The sequence below is a fragment of the Heptranchias perlo genome, chromosome 30 (assembly GCF_035084215.1).
Source record: "Heptranchias perlo isolate sHepPer1 chromosome 30, sHepPer1.hap1, whole genome shotgun sequence".
Taxonomy (NCBI): domain Eukaryota; kingdom Metazoa; phylum Chordata; class Chondrichthyes; order Hexanchiformes; family Hexanchidae; genus Heptranchias; species Heptranchias perlo.
Genome location: NC_090354.1, coordinates 32989044 through 33014565, shown reverse-complemented (window position 1 = coordinate 33014565; position 25522 = coordinate 32989044). Strand labels below are relative to the sequence as shown.

General features: G+C 42.0%; 1 protein-coding gene across 3 annotated transcripts in view; it reads right to left on the bottom strand.

Moving 5' to 3' along the window:
- kansl1b (KAT8 regulatory NSL complex subunit 1b) overlaps nt 1-25522 on the bottom strand; it is a 179076-nt gene that overhangs the window by 114275 nt on the left and 39279 nt on the right. The window lies entirely within an intron of this gene.

The following is a 25522-nucleotide window of genomic DNA, read 5'->3' as shown; positions in this document are numbered from 1 at the left end:
TAACAGACTTCAGAAGGACATAGACTGGTGAAATGGGCAGACACATGGCAGATGAAATTTAACACAGAAGTGTGAAGTGATCAATTCTGGTAGGAAGAATGAGGAGAGGCAATAGAAACTAAATGGTACAATTTTAAAGGGAGTGCAGGAACAGAGAGACCTGGGGACGTATGTGTACAAATCTTTGAAGGTGGCAGGACAAGCTGAGAAGGTTGTTAAAAAAAGCATATAGGATCCTGGGCTTTATTAATAGATGGTAGCCATGATGTGGAGATGCCGGTGATGGACTGGGGTTGACAATTGTAAACAATTTTACAACACCAAGTTATAGTCCAGCAATTTTATTTTAAATTCACAAGCTTTCGGAGGCTTCCTCCTTCCTCAGGTGAATGTTGTGGAAATGAAATCCTCGAAATGAAATCGCATTTATAAATCACAGAACAATGCTTGGTGATTACAGACAGTCTTTTCAACTGCCCGTTGCCAAGGCAATCAGTGTGCAGACAGACAGGTGTTACCTACAAGGTCTCCGAATATACAAATCACCAAAAAAAGAGATAGAGAGGTAGAAACATAGAAAAGACAGCAACTGGGGGGGTCCCCTCCCAGTCGGGGAACACTTCAGCAGTCAAGGACATTCAGCCACCGACCTTCGGGTAAGCGTACTCCAAGGCGGCCTTCGAGACACACGACAACGCAAAATCATCGAGCAGAAATTGATAGCCAAGTTCCGCACCCATGAGGACGGCCTCAACCGGGATCTTGGGTTCATGTCACGCTACACGTTACCCCACCAGCGAACAAATGTTATCTGTTTTTAATATAACGGGTCAGTTGCTGTCTTTTCTATGTTTCTACCTCTCTATCTCTGTTTTTTTTGTTTGTTGTTTTTTTTTGGTGATTTGTATATTCTGTGAGACCTTGCAGGTAACACCAGTCTGTCTGCACGCTGATTGCCTTGGCAACGGGCAGTTGAAAAAACTGTCTGTAATCACCAAGCATTGTTCTGTGATTTATAAATGCGATTTCATTGAGGATTTCATTTCCACAACATTCACCTGAGGAAGGAGGAAGCCGCCGAAAGGTTGTGAATTTAAAATAAAATTGCTGGACTATAACTTGGTGTTGTAAAATTGTTTACAATTTATTAATAGAGGCATAGAGTACAAAAGCAAGGAAGTTATGCTGAACCTTTATAAAACCATGGTTAGGCCTCAGCTGGAGTATTGTCTTCAATTCTGGGCACTACACTTTAGGAAGGAAGTCAAGGCCTTACAGAGGGTGCCCAGAAGAGATTTACAAGAATGGTACAGGGATGAAGGACTTCAGTTATGTGGAGAGACTGGAGAAGTTGGGGCTGATCTCCTGAGAGCAAAGACGGTTAAGAGGAGATTTGATAGAGGTGTTCAAAATCATGAACAGTTTTGATAGAATAAATAAGGAGAAACTGTTTCCAGTGTCAGACGGGTTGGTAACAGAGGACATAGATTTAAAGGTGATTGGCAAAAGAACCAGAGGCAACATGAGGAAACTTTTTTTTGTTAAAACGCAGAGTTGTTATGATCTGGAATGCACTGCTTGAAAGGGCGGTGGAAGCAGATTCAATAGTAACTTTCAAAAGGGAATTAGATAAATACTTGAAGGGAAAAAAATTACAAGGCTATGGGGAAAGAGCAGGGGAGTGGGACTAATTGGATAACACCAGGCACGACAAGCTGAATGGCCTCCTCCTGTACTGTATCTACTATGATCTGTATATACAATGCACCTCTGCTAACATTAAACACTACAGTTAAACCAGAGGAACTTTAGAAAGCATGTGCAGTAGCACTGATGGTGGCAGCCGAGGCTAATCATTAGAATGTCAACTTTCTAATCCCTCTTTGGAAAATCCTAGGAAAATAGCTGGTCTGATCAGGAGCCCAGTCACCTCATGGCAATTTGTTTTCTCATTCTCCACTCCTCTCCTGATGGTGCCAACTCTTGCAGGGGTATGGTTTCTTAGGCACAGGCCACACTCCAGTACCTCAACCAGGCAATTCCTTCCACAACTATTCAGGACACTGCAGTCATGCCCAATCCTGTCCTAACCTGGTTTGCTTAAATACACACTTTCCAGCAGGAATCAGGGACAGTGACCAGAAGCAGAAGCCTGGCCAACTGTACTCTAACCCAGCATGATGCAGCCCTGCCCCATCAGAGATCAGTTAACGCAGCACTTACTAGGACTGTATGGATACGTATGGCTCACTGGACAATGCATTTTACCAATTCTTATTTAAAAGATTAAACAATAGAAGTCGCCAAACACACAGATGTTTTCTTCAGATTAGTGTTCGAAAATATGTCAGTTACAGAACCTTGCCCTGCAGCATTTTAGTAGGTGTTGCTTTCAAACATTTCACAAGTAATTGGCAGGCTCTCGCTTGAGTTGCTTCCAATCTTAACCGTTGTGATGCACCTTGGGACTTTTTCTACATTAAAGGCACTATATAAACACAGGTTGTTAAAACTGAACTGATGGGTAACCACAATAAGCCGAGCAAACGGGCAGGTCCAAGGTTCCATTCCCAGTTTCTGGTGAGTTAACTTGTCTAAGTCGGGCCAGAGCTCGGCATCACTCTTTGCAGCCAAGCAGGAAAGTTTTGGGGTGGGGGGGTGGGGGAGGGAGTCAGAATAACCACTTTCCTCATCAACATCATGGGATTCCTACGCGAAAGTTCCCGTGGAGGCTTTGGGTTAAAACAGGATCAAGCTTCATTGCAATGCCCATCACAGTGGAATAGCCTACCAACACTCAACAATTAGGCTCACACATTAAGAACTCCACTTGAGCAAAGTGAGAGGTCGGTCAGTCAATCTGTACACCAGCAAAAGACAGTAAGGATAAGTGAAAGGAAGTGTACTTTAAACAGTTTCTCAACAGAGTGAGGAACAGACAATAATCTAGAGATGCAGATACAAAGAATTTTTTTTAAAAAAAGATTCAAGTGCAGATAGAAAAGGCCATAGAAAAATACAAATGGGGTGCTGGTTTACGCACAGCAGCACTGAAGATAAAAGCAAGGAACAAGACAGTGGTTAGACCACAGCCGGAGTATTATATAGGGAGATGGTACAGAAAAGATTCACTGGAATAATACCAAGAACATAAGCTTCTTATTAGGAAGAAAAGCATGAAAAATAGTAGCTTTTTCACTGGAACAGAAATGGCTATTGGAATCTAATTAAAATTTTCAGAGTTACAGAAGTTTTGAAGGGGTAAACAGTGTAAAATTGTTTCTACTGATCAGCAAGTAGGTAACGAGGGGGCAGAGACTCAGGATTATCACTAGGGGAACAAAGTAGAAGCCCTTGGGTTATTAGAACATGGAACGCTTTACCATAAGAGGCTGTTGATGCAGAAACAATATCATTTAAATTTGGATAAATATTTAAAAATGAGTACAAGGGGATACGTGGAAAGGGCAGGGAAATGGGATTAGGATGGACATGTTCCGTTGAGGTGAAAAATTGGAGGGGGGGTGGTGGGTGGAGGGGAGAAACTGGCAAAAGCTTTAAAACTGAGATCTCACTTCAAACCATCTAAAAATACAGTAATTAAACAAAACCACTTTGAATTCCAAGAGTCTGTGTTGAAGTCGCATACAACGCGTTCAGTGTTTTATAGACTGAACACAACCAAGAGTTAGATCACAACCAGCCCCACACCACTTAGCTTCCAAAGAGAAAGAACTTGTTTCTCCCCTTTTCTTGAAGATAACAATTCATGTTGGCTTACCGTTCCACAGGTGCCAGCAGCTCTCCAATCCCTCAACGCCACCCCCCAGCAAAAGGATTCTTCACACAGTGTTAGTCGGATATTCAACTACAGAGAGGCATCACACTAACCTGGCTGTGTCCTCACCCAGGTGCTACTGGACAGCAATCAGCAATGGGAACTCTGATGATTTTTCTAATGCTACAGGCAGACAGCGAACCACTACCTAAGATCAAATCAGCTGAGGCCAGGAATTGAACCAGGGACCTTCTGGTCTATCTGGCTCAGTCTCATCCACATGGTGCATTTTAACACTGAGCTGATAAGATGCTCACAATATCGTGGCCCCCAAGTTCGAGATTCTGAGTTTAACAGTGATGTGGTGTATATGGACTTTCAGAAGGCATTTGATAAAGCGCCGCATGGAAGGCTTATCAAGATTGCGGCCTATGGAATAAAGGGGTCAGTAGCAACATGAAGACAGAAAAGAGAGTAGTGCTGAACGGTTGTTTTTCGGACTGGAGGGAGGTGTATAGTGGTGTTCCCCAGGGGTCGGTGCTGGGACCACTGCTTTTCTTGACATATATTAATGACTTGGACTTGGGTGTACAGGGCACAATTACAAAACTTGGAAGGGTAGTAAACAGTGAGGAGGATAGTGATAGACTTCAAGAGGATACAGACAGGCTGGTGGAATGGGTGGACATGTGGTAAATGAAATTTAATGCAGAAAATTGCAAAGTGATACATTTCGGTAAGAAGAACAAGGAGAGGCAATATAAACTAGAGGGCACAATTCTAAAAGGGGTACAGGAACAGGGGGGTATACGTGCACAAATCGTTGAAGGTGGCAGCGCAGATTGAGAATGCGGTTATAAAAGCATTTGGGATCCTGGGCTTTATAAATAGAGGCACGTACAAAAGTATGGAAGTCATGATGAACCTTTATAAAACACTGGTTCAGCCACAACTGGAGTATTGTGTCCAGTTCTGGGCACCGCACTTCAGGAAAGATGTAAAGGCCTTAGAGAGGGTGCAGAAGAGATTTGCTAGAATGATTCCAGGGATGAGGGACTTCAGTGACGTGGATAGAGTGGAGAAGCTGGAGTTGCTCTCCTTGAAACAGAGAAGGCTAAGAGGAGATTTGATAAAGGTATTATTCTAAATCATGAAGGGTCTAGACAGAGTAGATGGAGAAAAATTGTTCCCGTTGGCAGGACCAGAGGACATAGGTTTAAGATGACTGGCAAAAGAACCAAATGAGGAAAAACTTTTTTTTTTAAACACAGCATGGGTTTAGGATCTGGAATGCACTGCCCGAGGGGGTGGTGGAGACAGATTCAATCATGGCCTTCAAAAGGGAACTGGATAAGTACATGAAAGGAAAAAATTTGCAGGGCTACAGGGAAAGGGCGGGGGAGTGGGGCTAGCTGGATTGCTCTTGCATAAAGCCAGTGCGGACTCGATGGGCCGAATGGCCCCCTTCCGTGCTGTAATCTTTCTATAATTCAATGATTCTAACATAGGTGTACACAGGCTTGCATCAGCGAGGATATGGCAAACTGAAGCACACTGAATGGCTGAGTGAGTGCTACTCGTTCAAGTTGTAAGTGCTTTAGGACTAGGTCATCTTCAACTGTTCTGGGGAGTTCAACTGTGCTCTGATCCTGAATGAAGAGAGAGACATGTCTATGAAGTCCTCCACTGGCATGATGCAATAATTGATCACACGTGACAAAACTACATATTTGAGAATGCTGCCAGACTGCAGCTGCATTTCAAAAGCGGAGCAACAAGCTCACTGACCTCATCTATTACTCCACCCAACCCCGAGTGGAAGGAAGATGGGTTGGGTCCAAGTGTGCTGGATGCATTAATCAAAGAAAGAAAAATCGATGTCTGCACCCCAATGACTGAGTAAAGCACTATATGGTATGGTACTGAACCATACAGACCAGGTACTGGGTTTAAGCACCAGTCTGTGCTGCATTAGTGGATCTCAACCAAGGCAGGACTGGTGATACTACAACAGACCTCAGTGTTCTGGGTTAGGAAATGGACAAGTGACTCCTTCTGAAAGCATGCTTCATATTGTGGCAATGATTGGGTAGAGTTTTAATAGCCTTTGATAGTTAAGTAACACTGTTTGGGCTCACATGCGAACAGTAACAATTAAGATACACCCAACGAATGACCCCAACTTAAGTCAGTCGTCGCTTTCAGGGAAGGGAGAAAATTGGAGAAAAGATTTTAAATCTGTCACAGAAATAACACGAGCACACACCATCAGCAGCTGAATTTTGGGAAAAAGAGGGGAAACTTAAACCTCATGACAGAGTACCAGCTATGGTACACTCAAAGTCTGTGGATGTAAATGTAAAAGGAAAACAAATTATAAATAAAAAAGGAAAAAACAGCTGCCTAAATATACACCAGACCTATCAGCAACTGTAAAGAAAAAGACAGGACACTGATGAACAGTCTATACCCAAAACATTGAACCAGTCTTTTCTCTTTATAGATGGTGATGGAATAGCAGATGTGTTTCAGAGTTCAAACCATCCACTGGAATGGTGCCAATAGATTTTATGAATGACAAACTGTCCAAGCAAATGGCCTCCAACCAGTCAAGGACTCTGCACACACTGCAAATCCTGTCATACATAGGAACCACTACCGGGAACTCTGTCCAATGCACAGACCCACAAAACAATGACAAAATCACCACAGGCACCGTCAAAGCTTTGAATGAAAAAAACATTTGAGGTTTCAATAGCAACACCTCCACTACATGAATATGCATATTTCATAAAACTGTATCTGGGTAGGAGAAGGGGGTCGAAACAAAATATCCTATTCAAGCCCAGGACACAAACACTTCCTGCACTCCTACTCAGGACAAGTACCAGGACAGGTAGCTCTGCAACTTAATTTCAATGATTTTAACCCCAGGGCAACAATTAGGTGAGGGGAAATCAGGTAAGGTTCCTGCTCTTAATTGCTGTCCTGTAAATCCTGCTGGAAAGTATACATTTATGGATATCAGGTGAAGAAACAGTTGTAAAATCCTCAATAAACAAACAGTCTGTTGACACTCACTGTCTACAGTCAAGAAGATGGCCACTTGTGTGAAATGAAGGAGGCTGCAGGTGAGTGGGGGTGGGGAAAGGAAGTGGAAAAGGGCCAACTGATGAAAGTGCCCAATCTGAAACATTGCCCACTGAATCTGACAATCGAGTTATTATTAGAGAACTGGGAAAAGCACACTTTCACAAAATTAAACTCAAGTTCCTGATGCAAAACCAGAAAAAAAAATCAAATCCAGCTGGAGGGAGAATGCAAAGCTTTTAAACTGGAATCTTATAACAGAGTAACCTTACTGGGAGCTAATGCCAATTTCAAGAACAGAACCCCTATATGGAGATATGGAAGGAAGAAGACTCTCAAAAAACCAAATTCCATAAAATCAGTTTCACCCAGGAAAGAAATAACGGTCAGTAACATTTCTAAAACAGACTCCTGTTTGTACCAAAACTTCAATTCACCAAGACTTGCAATTAATCTCTGGATAGAAACCCCAAGACTCAGCGTTTTACCCCAAACTGAAGCCTAGACCCGAATTTTCACCAAAAATGAAACCTCAGACCCGGCTTTTTATCAAAAACTAAACCCTAGACCTGGCTTTTTACCAAAACTAAACCCCAGAGCCGTCTTTTCACTAAAAACGAAACCCCAGACCTGTTTTTTAAACCAAAACTGAACCCAGTTTAAATCAACCATACGCCCGAACAGTGTGAACATAATTCTGCACTTGTTTTCAGACCTTACATGTAAGCTGAGTTCAAACTTGGCTTTCAAGCAGAGAATGAGGATCTGCACAATGACAAATGCATCCTACAATTTAAGGACATAAATGCAAATGCCAAGACGACACTACCTGGACCTCGTCTGCTCGGTATTTAAATCTCAGCTTTCCCATTAAAATTTCAAAATGGTTCGTGCATTAGTGCATGGCACAATTGCACAGGCTGCATTCTTCACACTTCAGCTGCTGGAAATAGTAACGGTACAGCTGGAAGGACGGACAATAGGCAGTTTTACATTAGAGCGTAGCCAACTGCAGATGGTGGAAAAACCATACACCAGCTGCACAAAGTATAAATGATCTATGAATCTGCCATCAGATAAAAGCCTCCTGTTCCAGCAAACCTGCCGCATCCGGTCGAGATTGGTGGTGGACAAGTAAACAACTAACGGGAGGAGGAGGCTCTGTAAACATCCCCATAATCAATGATGGCAAAGTCCAGCACATGAGTACAAAAGACAAGGTTGAAGCGTTCGCAACCATTTTCAGCCAGAAGTGCCGAGTGGATGGTCCATCTCGGCCTCCTCCCGATATCCCCACCATCACAGAAGCCAGTCTTCAGCCAATTTGATTCACTCCATGTGAGGTGAGGTGAGGTGAGAGTAACTGCCCTTGACATCAAGGCAGCATTTGACCGAGTGTGGCACCAAGACGCCCTAGTAAAATTGAAGACAATGGGAATCAGGGGAAAAACTCTCCAGTGGCTGGAATCATACCTTGCACTAAGGAAGATGGTAGCGGTTGTTGGAGGCCAATTATCTCAGCCCCAGGACATTGCTGCAGGAGTTCCTCAGGGCAGTGTCCTAGGCCCAACCATCTTCAGCCGCTTCATCAATGACCTTGCCTCCATCATAAGGTCAGAAATGGGGATGTTCGCAGCTGATTGCACTGTTTTCAGTTCCATTTGCAAGCCCTCAGATAATGAAGCAGTCCGTAACCTGCATGCAGCAAGACCTGGACATCATCCAGGCTTGGGCTGATAAGTGGCAAGTAACATTCGTGCCAGACAAATGCCAGGCAATGACCATCTCCAACAAGAGAGAAATTAACCAACTCCCCTTGACATCCAACGGCATTACCATCGCCGAATCCCCCACCATCAACATCCTGGGGGGTCACCATTGACCAGAAACTTAACTGGGCCAGCCACACAAATACTGTGGCTACAAGAGCAGGTCAGAGGCTGGCTATTCTGCGGCGAGTGACTCACCTCCTGACTCCCCAAAGCCTTTCCACCATCTACAAGGCACAAGTCAGGAGCATGATGGAATACTCTCCACTTGCCTGGATGAGTGCAGCTCCAACAACACTCAAGAAGCTCGACACCATCCAGGACAAAGCAGCCCACTTGATTGGCACCCCATCCACCACCCTAAACATTTACTCCCTCCACCACCGGCGCACAGTGGCTGAAGGGTGTACCATCCACAGGATGCACTGCAGCAACTCGCCAATGCTTCTTCGACAGCACCTCCCAAACCCACGACCTCTACCACCTAGAAGGACAAAGGCAGCAGGCACATGGGAAAACCACCACCTGCACGTTCCCCTCCAAGTCACACACCATCCCGACTTGGAAATATATCACCATCGTCGCTGGGTCTCCCTACCTAACAGCACTGTGGGAGAACCTTCACCACACGGACTGCAGCGGTTCAAGAAGGCAGCTCAAGGGCAATTAGGGATGGGTAATAAATGCTGGCCTTGCCAGTGATGCCCACATCCCATGAATGAATGTTTTAAAAATTTGGGAAGGCAGACCATGGGTCCCCATATAATAGTGAAGCTCGGTGCCTGGCAAGCCTATGGAGACACTCAATCAATGGCAAATATCAAAAGAGAGTGGTACATGGAGATCATTTTCCCTACGCAGGAACTATTGAACCCAATAAAGTAAATTCTTCGAAGTGTGATGCTGGTGGTTAATGGGATGTAAAAAGGCCTGGGATCCAGCAGGCCAGTTGAAGATTTCTCACAGATCATTGCATACTCCAGAAACTTGGTTTCAGTAAGTGACATTAATCACTCTGTCAATCAACTCGACACCTAAAGTCTTCAACTTATCCAACCGCCTTTTACTCACAATTCTGACATCAGTGACCTAAATGGGCAGATTCAAAGATCAGGAGGCAGTCATGTTTACATTTCTCAAGTGGTTCTAAAATTGGTGCTTAGAAGCAATAACCCAAATAATGCATTTTGGTGGGAAGAATGAGGAGAGGCAATATAAATTAAATGGTACAATTTTAAAGGGGTTGCAGGAACAGAGACATCTTGGGGGGGGGGGGGGGGGGGGGGGGGGGGGGGGGAGGGGGGGGATCACATACACAAATCTTTGAAGGTGGCAGGACAATTTGATAACGCTGATAAAAAAAGCATATGCAATCCTTGGCTTTATAAATAGAGGCATAGAGTACAAAAGCAAGGAAGTTATGGTAAATCTTTTGTAAATCACTTATAAGGTGTCAGCTGGAGTATTGTGTCCAATTCTAGGGAACCACATTTCAGGAAGATTGTCAAGGCCTTGAAGAGGGTGCAGAGGTACCAAGGATGAGGGACTTCAGTTATATGGTAAGACTCGAGAAGCTTGAATTGTTCTCCTTAGAGCAGAGAAGGTAAAGGCACGATTTGATAGCAATGTTCAAAATTAGGAAGTGTATAAAGCTCTGGTTATACCCCATTTAGAGTATTGCATTCCTTTTTAGGCACCACAGCTCAAGAAGGATGTATTCATAGAACAGAAAAAAAGCGCAGAAGGCAACTATTCGGCCCATTGTGCCTGTGCAGGATCTTTGAAAGAGCTATCCAATTAGTCCTGCAGCCCTGCTCTTTCCCCACAGCCCTGCAAATGTCTCCTTTTCAAGTACATATTCAATTCCCTTTTGAAAGTTATGACTGAATCTGCTTCTACCACCTTTCAGACAGTGCATTCCATATCATAACAACTCGCTGCATTAAAAAAAAATTCTCGTCATTTCCCCCCAGGAATTTTTGCCAATTATCTTAAATCTGTGTCCTCTGGTTACCGACCCTCCTACCAGTGGAAACAGTTTCTCCCTATCTACTCTTATCAAAACACTTCATAATTTTGAACATCTCTATTAAATATCCCTGTAACAAGTCAAAAGTATATCCAGAAAAAAAGATCTGGGTGGGGGGGGGGGGGGGGGGGGGAAAAGAGGGATGAACAACTTTTGTTCCTTTAATGCATCACTGATCTCCCCTGTTCCAATTCACATGATGTTGCTCAAGTAATATTAATAATGTTCCCACATGGTCTAGCAGTTGGGATTCCTGGTTTTCACCCAGGCGGCCCGGGTTCAACTGCCACTATGGGAATGTTGCAAGCTAAGTAAATGGGCAAAACTATGGCAGATGGAGTTTAACGTGGTCAAGTGTGAGGTCATCCACTTTGAACCCAAGAAAGTCAAATCGGAGCATTTTCTAAATAGTGAGAAATAGCAACTGTAGAGGAGTAGAGAGATTTGGGTGTACATGTACAAAAATCATTTAAAGCAATCAAAAGGGCTAATGGAATGTTGGCCTTTATCTCAAGGGGGCTGGATTACAAAGGAGGGGAAATTGGGCTTCAGGTGTTCAGAACCCATCTGCCCTCCAATATCTCACCCACATGTTCCCGTATAAGCCTTGACAAGAGCATTGGCAACCTATCTAGCCATGGGACATCACAGTTGAACCCGATCCTGTTCTCACTCAAAGTCCACATACACAAACACTCTTCACGTTGGGATCACTAGGTGATCAGGAGTGGGAATGCTGACTGATTATTTCCCTTTCTAAATCCAGAAATGACAACAGTTGGCTCAGCACTGCTGTTAGGCAGTTATATTGCCCATTTAGGGGTAGGGGATTACGTTAGGGGGTGTGGGCAGGAGGGTAGTTGTCCTCTCGTGTTTGTATTCTCATTTTGAGTTTTTTGTTTCGCTGTAGACTGCCACTTCTGATTGGCTCACGCTTTATATTGCTTTCTGTTCTGTTTATATTCCCTTGAGTATAGAAGATTAAGAGGTGTTCTAAATGAGGTGTTTAAGATGATTAAAGGATTTCATAGGGTAGAGAGAGAGAAGCTATTGCCTCTGGTGGGGGAGTCCAGAACAAGCGGGCATAACCTTAAAATTCCGGGGTGATGTCAGGAAGCACTTCTTCACACAAAGGGGAGTGGAAATCTGGAACTCTCCCCCAAAAAGCTGTTGAGGCTGGGGGTCAGTTGAAAATTTCAAAACGGAGATTGATAGATTTTTGTTAAGGCAAGGGTATTAAGGGTTACAGACAGAGTTAAGATGCAGATCAGCCATGATCTAATTGAATGGTGGAACAGGCTCGAGGGGCTGAATGGCCTACTCCTGCTTCTATGTTCCTAAGTGTCCAGCTTTAGCATATCTTTCTTCATTTCCAGATTTTAAAATACCTATTTTTAAAAATTACAGTTTTAAAGCCATGCTTGCTTGATTCCACATTTACTTTCTTCCTGTGGTAGAACAGAGAAAGACAAGGAGAATATTTGAAAGTGTATGTTTTCAGTACTAACAGTATGTTTTAGGATCCAAAATAATTATGGTCAGTGTGATCAGAAGCAGGAGTTTGCGTGAAGCAACTTCTATATCAGTTACTGTCAAACTAACAAGCCCCAGGGCACACTAGGATTTCTCCTTTGTAATTAGAATGCCACTGGGTCTTCTCCACACAGGCAAGTATATTTGAAATTCTAAGATCTTAACATTCAATATTCCAAAATCTGAAAAGAAACTTTTGCCTGAACTACACAGCACAAAGGCCAGGATCAAACACAAGGAAAAATACAAAATATAGCCCCTTCTTACAGGCCTAAATTAGGAGGCGCCTCACAAGCAATAGAATCAAAATTGTGACAATAGGTTGGAGACTAAAGGGGAACAAAGGCAGACTGATCGGTAAAAAATTTTTTACGCGCTAGATCTTATTCGGAGTTATTTACAAATCAAATTCTTCAGTCAGCACTGAGTACAGACCATGCAAATACTCTATTCATAAGAATTTCACACGTGTAGAATTTTGAAAAAGGCTGGCTCACTTCATCTATTCATTGCCATCTGGCAGACCCCACCAATGACACACCCACCACAGGGCTGTGCTACACAAGTCTTCAACATTCCATTGGTTTCTTAATCGCAAGCTCCTCCCATTTCAAAGCAAGCTTGCTGCAATTTTAGATTGTCTCTCCCTTCCTCCCGGTTCAGTCTTTCCGCATTACGCTGTTGAGAGAAAATGGTTTCATTGACGAACGCATTTAGTTTCAACTGAAGCATGCCAGAAATCTCAGGAGGCTGCCGCAGCCTGCTTCACTTACTGCATCTACACAGAACAGCTTTAACCATCCCTTCAATAATGATGAAGTACATCTCTATTGTGGTTCTAGTGCAGTGAAGACTTCTTACACACATTATGCAGTACAATTTTAATAGTACAGGTTAATGTGGAGCCTGTACAAGACTGCTTCATGCAATAGCAGTACATAAGCAAGAGAACTGCCTAATATATAGCAGAGGGATAGATCTGTTCAGATTACATTGCCTTCTTCACAAATGGGGCTCTTTTAAATTGAACTAATACTGCAATGTGTACCTTAGGGCTGTTTTTCCAACTCATAGAATTTTGAGGTTGCATACAAACTCCAACACAATGCACATCATGCCACAATTCATTATAGAATCCAATGTCAAGACACAACCAGCAAATATCACTGGTTATGCTCTTGACTGCTGCAGATCTGGGGCAATCTATTTCACCCGGAACAGCAGCCATCCACAATGTACCATTTACCAGTGGTTACCACTACACACCTTCCCCTCACACAACAACTTACATTTATATAGCATCGTTAACATAGTAAAACACAACCAAAGTTTCTGAAGCAGTATGTTCAAATATCACCCTACTGTGACAGAACGTGTCCTCCTGGCCTTCCTAATGGCTCAGTAGTTACCTCACAGTCCGTGGTTTAATTCAGAGCTGGTTTCCCCCTCCTGATTATTAGTTCCCCCACTCCTCTCCCCCCACCCCCCAAAACACACAAAAAAATGATCTCCTCCACATCTGGAGAGGATCTAGGCTCCTTCAAAGAATATATATACAGACTAGGTCACAAAAAATTAGAAACCTTTAATCTGTAATCCAGGTTAAAATCAATGCCATTCATTTCCCAAGTTCAAAATGGAGGATCAGACACAGTCCAGTCTACAAGGATCAGACAGATTCTTTTGATCAAAGGATAAAATAAAGGCTTTATTTGATCTATAGCATGTCAGGAGACAGTGTACTTGAAATGCAAAGAAACTTACAAGGTGTCAGCACATTGAGTAAACATACTTAATGTAAGTTACATCTCAGCAATATATGGTGAGTGTTAAACATTGTTGTATTTTTTTAAAGTCTACTTCAGCTGTCTATAGCAGTCAATCCCTGTAACATTGCATTTAGTCTTAAAGAAATATTAAGTGCCTGTGTCAAAATAGTACCACTGCTTTATCTACCATTCATCTGACGAAGGAGATAATCTCCGAAAGCTTGTGATTTTAAAATAAATTTGTTGGACTATAACCTGGTGTTGTAAGATTCCTTACATTTATCTACAATTGACAGTTGTAGCTTAAAAGGGAACTTGGCTTTACAAGATGGACATTTTTGCTGCTGAGGAGCATCGTAACGTTTGCCTGAGAACCATTGGAAGATTCCATTAAACAAGTTCTGTGCACTGCAACATTTGGGAAAAATTAATTTTTTAAAAAACCTCAAAAAGGACTGATTACTGCCTAGAGCACACTATGTACACTATTTTCTACTGGAGAAAGACTGGAAAACACCTGTCTGCCAATGGACATTTAGAATACTACCTTGGGCTACATGGTATATTGCTTTGTTCTGATGCTTTACTGTTTACTTTGTAAATAGTTTGCAATTTTAGTTCACACAAGTTTGGTCTGGCATATTGTTGAAAGTGCAAGTAATTATTGTGATGTCTCCAAGTTCAAACAGATAGGAGACGCAGTTGGAATCTTATGTAAATTCCAGTGCGGTGTCATTGCAAAATCGACTATTTGTTAATTCCCAATTGTGTAACCCAAAATGTACACCCACTGGACTATGAGGTATATGCTTACTCACAAGGAGCAGGCCAGAATGAATAGGATTGGGGCAGGTGGAGGAAACAGAATGCAAAAAAAAAGTGCCTTTTTTTCCTCCACCATGAAAATTTCAGAGCTGCTTAGTGATAAATTTGATTACATGTATGTGATGTACATGTGCACTTCTACAGCGAGACACTATGCAATTTGCCTTGTTGATAATATTCTGTCCATTCACTTCAAAACTGTAATCAAAATATTTTCAGTTAAGTGCACACATCTGTTGTTGGAAAGTTTGACTGTCTCAAGAGAAATATACTCCTCGACTCGCTACAGACAGCACAAAACCATAGACCTAACTTGATCAGCAACTTGCACCTGTAAAACTTCTTCAGGTTTGACTCCCAGCAATCATCGGCGTGAAACATCTGTCTCCAGCTGCACCCTATAAACATTATTGCATGCAAAAAAGTTATCTGAAGCCAAGATGCCCTTTAAATTTACACTTCAAAACTTGCTTTTCAAATTCAATTTTTTTCACTTTTGAAATTACCTGAAGTGCAGAGATGAGCCTCACTGCCCTGCAACAACTTATCATCTGACGGTCCTTTCGATGCTTCAGATACCACAGAAATGTTAGATGACAACCAGCTCCTTGCACCACACTGTAGGTAAATTATCCACTCAGCCCCAAAGAGAAAGTAAAGATATTGACATCGCACCAGTCCGCAATTACAGCAATGCTACAATTCCCTTAATCACTCCTAACCTGCAAAGAATATTTAGACTAAGCTGAGCTGCAGAAGTGCAGTTTTCAATTTCTACCATCACTGATTAAGAACACTGTTCAAAATATACTGCTCCAAATCATTAGGATTGTATCCATTACCAGCACACACCAGCTCAGAAGGGAAGCTGAAACTGTCGAAGGAGCAGCAGTACCACACTTTGGTTCCTCATTCACCTTTTTGTGCTCAAAGCACTGACTTGCTAGATACACAGTTCTACAGGCACCAGCAACCCACCAGTAACTCACTCAAGTGGTCATTCTTCTGGGCAAGCCTACACAATGACGGTCTACAAACTATTCACATTTAAGAGATATTACAGCCAAGTTCTCGCCAAATGTCCACAGCACGCTTCCAATAGAGATCACTACTTGATCAAGAACAGAAACCAATGTTGCAGTCCACTCAGCTAGATATTGCATCCTGCAGATAACCTAGAATGGGAGGAGGTGGTTTGGGGGGGGGGGGGGGAAATTCTGATGAAACAGTTATTTATCTATTGTTTGAGGTGTGTGAGGAAGATAGATGTAGAGAGGGGGGCTGGGAGGGGGGACAACAGTCAGAATATGAGCCAATGACTAATGTAGTCAAAAAGGGCGATGAGAAGATGCAGAGGAATACATTAGTCTCATGTAAATGGGTTAGCGATTATACTTAATCAAGTTTAGAATCAATCCTCTACTACATTCAGTTCACCCACTATACTGAGGTATACGGGTATGTGTTACATAATTTATTAGTGCTGCAAACAGTGCATTATCAGTATCAGTGCCCAAAAATCTAATAACCTGGTGTTGTAAGATTCCTTACATTTGTCCACCCCAGTCCATCACCGGCAACTCCACATCAAAAATCTAAGATACTGAATACCAGCTAAAACAAGTAGGTTGGTTTATCTACTTGGGTAGGCTGATTATGGAGATTGGTGGGTGATTTGCAGATATCAAGCAGAGAATTTCAATTATATCACAACAATTGGAAAAATTGAAAAATAGTGCGACTTTTGTGATGGTAAACACAGGCCATTAAAGATGGAAAATAAAACAAATGATTTTCTGTTTCAAAATGTCCTGCCTGTGGAAGTTTTTATTATATGCAGACAGTGACGGCAACTGAACAAGGACATCAGGCAACAAATCAATATGGAAATTACTTTGGTTGACAGAATTGAGACAAGATGCTACAATACTTTGGGCTCATTCAATGAATGGCTGCTGACAGACTGCCGATACACAGAATGGACTTCACAATAAAGGCACCAAAAGTCACACACGACAAGGTGCATGATAGATTGACTGCATCAGAGAAACAACAGATGGAAGACAGCAGAGTTTGCAAACTTTACAGGAGAATAATGAACCGGAAGAGGATAAGGAGTGGATTTATTAATATTGCCTCCTGACGGCGAGACTTGCACTGTATGAGGTTCTACACTGCTGCCAAGGGAGTTATAAACCATGATACCATCACATTTTAATAAAAGTTTAAATAAAAAGTTGCTGTAATAAAAAGGGGGTTAGATCAATGGTGTATGTGGTTGCACCACATTTGATGGGATGAGCCTCATAAATCTGATAGTCTTTTCCCATCCTTTTCATATGTACGATACTGAACTGCAGCAGCCTCCAACCAAAGCTGAATAAGACACAATGAAACAGCTCCATAGCCTCAAATTTAGAAAAGGGAGGGTGAAAAGACATTTCAGATTTAACTTCTTTACACAAAGATGAATAGATAGCCAGGGGGAGCAGTGAGGGCTGATTGCATCAGCAAATTTGAGTGAGATTTGGGTAAGTGCCTAGAGAAAAATTTTATGAGGGGTACGAGGTGTATCGTGGGATACGATGCTGGGACCTGGCAGATAAAACTGCCATGGTCTTTTCCAGTCCTGCAGATTCCTGGGTCTTATGTTCACAAAGTTTAATACCCAATCCATTTTAAAATCTGGAGATATCATATGTTAGAACTCTTGACTGTAGTGTAAATCAACCCTCAAGGTAGAACCTCTTTAAACTGCAAATCCCTCATTACCGTCACCAGGAAAGGAGGCAAGCAAAGGCCAAGTGCTTTTCCTCAGAAAATTAACAGCAAAAATTCTAAGTATTTACACATCAGAAAAAAAGGCTCCAGAGAAAATCTGCCCACTTTAAGTCAGGAAGTGGCACAAAAGAAACCCAAAATAAAAAAACCGATGCAGAAAATTTAAAATGAAACCAGTAACTTAACACGAATTTAAATGATCAATGCCAAATATGCACCCTGAGCTTTTAAAATATTACAGTATGAAATAGAATTACTAAGTTCAACACTTGCATATACTTGTATCTACTTCTAACCCCAAAATGGAGTTCATTCTAACCAAAGGAAACAAATTAACCTATGACCCAAAATAGAGAATAACCCAGAATGTTATCCACAGCTTGCCAACTGCATCTTTAAACATAACATCTCAATGCTGAACAGAAACCCCATCAACGCATCACCCATCCTCACACAGCTTCCACTTATGGGTAACCTGCCACAGCAAAACCCAAACAAAGTAGTAACCAAGATGTGGCTCATCCAAAGGGACAGTGGACTCGATTACTACCCAATGAAAATGGATAATGGTTGGTCCACTGCTTTCTAGCAGCCACAAGAGTGCAGAAGTGACTTAAATTTGTAAAATGCTCAAACACATAGTAATGCACTTCAGCAAGTACGCACTGGGTTTGACTTAGAAGCTTCAGGAGAACAAAATACAGAGGTAATCTTCTCTCTGCTGAATTTATATATCCATCACACTTCATTCCAACACTGATCAGAATTACTGTTCACTGTTCCAAATTATTTTTATAATAATCACATTGCTCCCTTAAATGACACGAGGGAAAATGCACTGCATAGTGTAAAGCTGTACTACATGGACCAGGAAGGTCCCAGGTTTGAATTGAGAAATGTTTGGATGGTTAGTTCCACCCAGTCAGGGCTAAGGCACTACAGCAATCCTAAGGAAAGGGGCAGGGGGAATCCCACAGATTCCTGATCCAATGACTTCTGCTGGAAATGAATATCTATAGATGCCAGATAACGGGATCTGTCCATTTGGAAATTCCAATATGAACTATCCAGGTTCTCACACAAAAACTGGCCACTTGGATGAAGTACTGGTGATAACGTTCTACATCTGGAAACCTAACCAGCGCTAGTCAAATTCTTCAAGAAAAAAAGTGAGAAATTGTGGATGAAAAATAGATCCACCATACTAATCTTTTTGTTACCGATTTACAAAGTTCAGTATGAGGGGAGAAATTATTTTAACACGTTTTCTATTAGTGAAAATAGCCATCTGCAAAACTGAAAATTATTCAACGTATATCAGTTTCAGACTGCCCTCCTTTCATGGTTGAGTCCATGGTTCAAATCCAGGACTGTCACGAGAGAGGAAATGGCCTCTGGAAAGGCCAAGTAAAAATGTTTTGGGTGGCTTGCAGCAGCCAGCTCGTAATAAACACAGGGATCTCAGTAGCAAAACTAGCTCCAAAAGAGCATTCCCCATGAATAGAACTCAAGCTTTTAGCAAAAATTTTATATTTACTTCTAACAAATTGAGTTTTAGCCCATGTTGTGAAGCAAGGAGAAAAGCCACCTGCCTCCTCCCCCTGCCCATCGCACTGAGCAGCTCAGCGTTTACACACTCGCCACATAAAATGTACTTGCTTTAGAAATTCAAAGAATTTGAATAACCTCCCACAGTTGAGTGATTCTGTTCAATACAAAACAATTTGCAGCAGTGTTGAGGAGTTCCTAAGGCTTCAATGGGTAAATTGATAAGTAATATGGAATGAAACCTTAATGGCCATACAGACTCCAGGTTCAACCCCTGTAAAGTTAGCTGACCAACAGGGGTGGATGGCAAAAAGAGAAAGGAAAGCAGGGGATGTTATCATTGACCTCACTATCACTTAAAAAAAGGGGTAGAGGGAGCAAAAACCAGGCAACCAGACTTCCCAATGCTAATCACTGCCCAGTGGCCCTGCTAAAATGCGTGGAATGGCATAAGACACAATGGTGATGTCCCACACAAATTATCTGGCACCTTCAGTAAAAGGAAGGGAAAGTAAGAGGGAGATGAGACCTGGAGGGAGACAGGTTGACGGTAACCTGTGCAAGGGTCATAGATGGCTACATAGATAGGTATCAATAGCTGAACCTTGCCCGGGAACTGTGCCCCAGCAACAAATTAACATTTTCAGCAGGGCAGCTAAGAAAATTGTCAAGAACAAAATACAATATAAACAAAAAGTTGGAATAAAACTTAACTTTCTGCACTATAAGCTCAGGTGGCCTGTAGAATGCCAAATTGATTCTTTCAGATGCCACCACATTTTGAAAGACTGTGGCAACAATGACACTAAAACAATTTTAAAACTATGGGCAAAATTAAAGGTTGATTTATTGACAGATTTCAGTTTCAAGTGTTCACGGTTTTGTAAATTGTCGATCTGCTGCTGCCAGTAAATGCAGAACAAGTTTAAGCTCCACTAGCTGTGGTTCCATCAAGGCTGTTGCATGAGTTTGAAGAGTCAGAGGTATGTGATTAGAAGAACTCAGCCACATATATCCATGCACAAATAAACAATAATCTCCTTAGCAGTTCCCAATTTGAGCAATTTCAGAAGAAATTCAATGTTAAAAACATTAACCCATTTTATAGTACATTATCTCAAAAGGCAAAAATGCAGAATCAACTGAAGCTTGTATTCAGAACAGAAAAATGTACAATGATCAATCAGAATGCACACATGAATATGTTTCAACACCCAACCATTTTAAAATGGCAACTAGGGATGGGCAATAAATGCCGGCCTTGCCAGCGACGCCCACATCCCGTGAACGAATTTTCAAAAAAAATTTAAAATTTTTTTTTCTCATCTACAGACAAAGAACGACTGGACAGATCAAGAGGGGGAATTCAAATCTGAAGTCAACTTATTCCTAATGCAAGAAGTGCCTTTGTGAGGCTGCAAAAAAGGTGAAGCTGGGTTGGCAGGTAAGTAAAAAAAAAACTCAACAGGAAAAAGGGATGTGGGTACTTAACGGAAGTTTTTTTCTGTTAAAGAGACGAAGACAAACAAAATGCAGCAAGCAGGGTTTAAACATTTAAAACAGGACACAGTTAAGAAGCCTCTCACCAACAAACCTTTACTCAAAACATGATGGAGAAAAGCACTTTAGCAACTCCTCTTCCTCCTCAAAGCCTTAAAGCAGAAGTTATATTTGTAACTTCTATTCACACAGCATCCTATCTGACACACCATTGTTATGGTTACGAGTGGGGGTGGGGAAGAGTGCGCAAAGATTTTATATAATGACGGGCCCCATTTTGAGCATTACTGGAAGAAATTTTGCGTAGTACATTTTAAGAGACTGGGGGAGGGCACCTTAACAGAATGACACGTCCAGTCGGGTCCCAGTGATACCATATAGAGCTGTTCATGAAAGTAACCAGGATATTATACCAGAGTACAGCAAGAAAGACAGCACACTGGAAACCCATCTTAGAAGCACAAACAGGGGTACAGCATAAAGCCTTAGAAAGTGCCAACCTAAACACTTCTATTAATGCTGCGCAGTTTAGATCCCCCTCGAGGTGCTGAATGGGCTACTCATGTTCCTATGGTCCCTTTTAAAATACTGCAAATTTATGCTGTGCTCTCGGCGGGACAGCTACACATACTTATGGAAGTCTGGTGTTGAATCTTAGCCATGCTACTCTCCAACTCACTGCATCATCCAAAGCAACAAGTTGGGCAAAGAAATTACAGTTCACAACAATAACGTTGAATTCTGGTTTTAAAGTCCTTTAGTTGACAGAATGTAAGTGTAAAACCATCATTAGGTGGTATCTACATTGTACACCAGCTGCAGCTTACATAGGATCAGTGCACTTGTGCTTTGTTTCCCTTAATGTCTCCATTTAAAAGGGGGGCAAATATTGCAAGTACTGTAACGGGATGGGATGGATGGATGGATGGAAAGGAATGGAATCCCCATATCCCAGGTTTTTACTTGATCAGTTCTCTTCTCACCTCCCCTTCCCAGAAAACACAAGACAAACACCATTTTCGCTTTCAGAATGCGGGTATTCATCTAAATCCAGGGGCTTCATCTCATCTCTGCAAACTAAAATGACAAACTCCCTGTCTGAGGAATAACACTCAATCAGCAGATAGTTCTGTAAGTGTACCGAGACACACCAAGCAGTCCTTTGCTACACTCAGACACTGAGTTCTTCACCTGACTGGCTAACACTAAGACAGCCCACCATTCCATTGTTTAAGTCTGATAACATAGGAATGTTATCTTTCTCATATACACAGTGATTTTACAATCAAAACTCAAAAATCCTGGCATTTAAAAAGATGTATCATTTAAAAATTAAAGATGCCCACAAGTGCCTCCCTGATGTCTCAGTGGGAATGTGTCTGGTAATCCAATCCCCTGCTTGGAGTTGGTAATTTTGCAAAACTTTGTAGAAAGGTTAATGTCCTCACCTGAGTGGAGGTGACAGCTTGAAACACATCTATATCGGCCCACACTACACCGCGGGTCACAGTGCAACCTCGCTTACTGCCACAAAATCTCTGCCCATAGCACCTATTGCCATTCCGTCCATTTGGCCACCAGGGGGGATGGAACACATAAGGAGAGCTCCATCAATTCACATCTCTCCACCTCAAGCACACATCTGTGTAACAAACTGTAACTGGCAGTACTGACACACAAAAGACAGCGTGAACTTTTAAAAAAATTCTCAGGATGTGGGCATCTCTGGCAAGGCCAGCATTTATTGCCCATCCCTAGTTGCCCTCGAGAAGGTGTGGTGAGCTGCCTTCTTGGTCCGCTGCAGTCCATGGGGTGGAGATGCTCCTGCAATGCTGTTAGGCAGTGAGTTCCCAGGATTTTAACCCAGTGATGATGCATCCACAATGCTTTCATATTTCTCCACCTCCAGTTGTTTCATCTCTCCTGAAAAAGGTGACCTACACAAGCAAATGGCTCCCTGGGTGACAAAAGCAGCTCTTTAGTAACTTACACACGTATGCATTTTCACTGCTGAGCCTAGGTTGCGAGTGTTAATAGGTTCACTTTTAATAAGGTTATACCAGCTGAGACCGATCCTGTCCTCATTCAACATCCCCAAAGGCATACCTTCAGTACAGGCTGAATAGCTATCAGTGTGGGGAACCCTGCCAGTTTTTTACCTCCCTAGCCCAGGGAGACTGAAGCCAACTGTAGTGCCTTGGCTGAAACAGGCCAACTCAGCACACACCAAGGACCAAGGGAACTTGTCTGCCTGTAGATCTGTCTGTCTGGCTCAGCACCACATCACTATGTAGCGACCCTCAAAGCCAACAAGATCCTGGCTTTCATATTTAATATCCATTTCAAAGTTAGGCTGGTGTCACCTAACAGTTATTCTTGAAGAACTGCCACCATCTCAACTGAGCTATGTTCACTCACCATTGAAAACTGACTTAACAAATAGAGAACAATAATCTGCTGGACACCCTATCCCCAGTTAAGGATTCTGGCTGTCAGTTCACAGACAAATCATGGCGGTTATACCACAGCTCAGCAGTTTCAAATGGATGTGAAAGCAATCTGGAGTCAAAATGAGCTATAACTGGGGCACAAGTAGCTTAGCCAAATAACTGGGAGTTGAAATGACTACACCCAACAAATGCTGTGAACCACAGGCATTTTGTAGTCCCCATTTGTTTGGTGTTGCACTGAGTTAGCACAATGCGAGTCATTAGCTTTTTCCTCTTGTTTTCTAACCAATTCTATACCCCCCATTTCAGGTCTATTTTTACAAAAGCAAAATGAGTCATAAGACTCTCACATGTATTTGTTCCCTTCCTCAAGGCTGAATACTGTCCAGAATCAAGGCTATTGCCACATGAAATAGCTGAACTCTATTTTACTGCTCATTAAAAGTTATGCTGCAATCAAGCAAGGCTGCTGGACAATATAATGGCAAGACATATTTGCTTCAGCACCATTTCAAGGGACCAGGAACATATCTCCTCTACAAATATTAAAACAAAGTTTCATTTGTGACTATTTTAAAGGGTTTTTTTTCCATTACTCGTCAAAACGCAAACTGATCAATAAAACTAGATCTGCCTCCTCCTCTCCTACTTTTTTCTCTACTCCTCTTCTGAAGGCATTGACCAATACAGTTATGAGTACCAGGAGTCCTGCTGTACCCCATCCAAAATGGCCACTATTCATGTACGCGGCTTAATAGCGAGTGCCTGCAAGCTGACTGTGGAGGACATCACATCAGAGTCTGATCCTATCCACATCCAGCATACTCCTATAAATGTAGGGGGACACTCAGAAGCAACAACACTGACTGATTATCTCTTCCAATCATCATAAAACACCATGGGATGTCCCCAGACACTAATCCTGATGTCAGCAAAATCACCACAGACCAGAGATCAAACCTGGAACATTCCTGGTCGAGGGGCTCACAGATAGAGACTTTACCTCGAAATCACTGGGATCGTTCATTGGAAATTTACTGGCCAACTCAGTAACACAATGGTGCAGCATCAATGGTCTACTGCCACATTCATCAACAAACAACCAATGTTAGCAGTGGAGTAACTGGCATACAGACAAAAACAAAAAGTACCTGAGGTAGATACAGAACCCATTCCCTGCACTGAGTCAAATTCTGTACGTCTTGCAACAAGAGTCATTTTAACCAAGCTGCCATTTTTAAACCAAATTATTTTTTTTCTCCTGTTCTTTGTTTTCTTCAAGATTAAAGCTAAGTCAGTTATTAAATTGTGAACGTATTATGGTTGCTTTACAGGTTTTGCTCCCTTGGCATCTTATTACAATATGAAACAACAGGAGGTGAAACAGACAGCTCAATGTCACAGGAAGACTGCTCAACGCAATCCACATATTAATGAAACACCTAGATACAGTTACAACGGCAGCACTGGGTACCCCGCCCTATCAAGGGGATGACTATAAGCTACACAAGATCTCGAACACAGCAGTCAGGAAATGGGTACAGTACTAATCCTTCAATATTTGAACAGGGGCTTGGAACTTCAATGTTCCAGGGTGTGCTAACATGCCTAAATGAACAATAGCTAGCAGATATTAGGCATGCCAGTCAGCTTGGCTCACCTAACGAACAGCCTTCTATTACAGAGTTTCTGGATTTCCGATTTTAAGCCACTTGCCGACCCATATGATCTCTCAAAGCCCTGCAATGTCTAAGAAATTTGTTGTGCTGTGGCCTGTGGCATTTTTGACTCTTCTCCAGAGCATCATTTAAAGCAGCAAATAAACTAAAGAACTAGAAAGCATTTAAAATGTGTAGAACCAGTCTTTTCTGTGAATGTAAGCACATAAGTTTCTGCTGAATTTCTATTTGCAAAATCGCCCTTCCTCCCACTCCCTCACACCACCCAATTCAATTTTAATTAAAATGTTCATGGATGGCTTTCAAAGTAATTGACAATTGGAGAATCCTATTCATACAGGGTGATTTGTAAGATGCCTTACAATCTCAGTCTATAAAGAATGTCTCCAGAAAGTACATCAGACATTTTGATAAATCTAGTCTTCACTAATGCAAAGAATGAATGCATGGACCTGAGACTTTTCTCGTTAGCGGATTTGTTTGCAATAAAGCACTTGTGAAATAATTTCCATTGATCGGATAACAAACAGTTCATTTAAGAAAATTATCTGCCCAGTAAAAACAGGAGGGCTGCAAACCTGCACAAAAATGTCACAACTCACATTTTTCCTACATCTTTGCTCTCCCATAAATCAATGGAATTACACCAGAAGACATTTTACAATACAGGTCAACCAGCAGCCTATTAGCTGGCATCTATGGAGGAGATCGTCTCATTTTACTACTGCACACATTCAGTCTGCAAATCGTTAGATAACAAATTATGCAAAG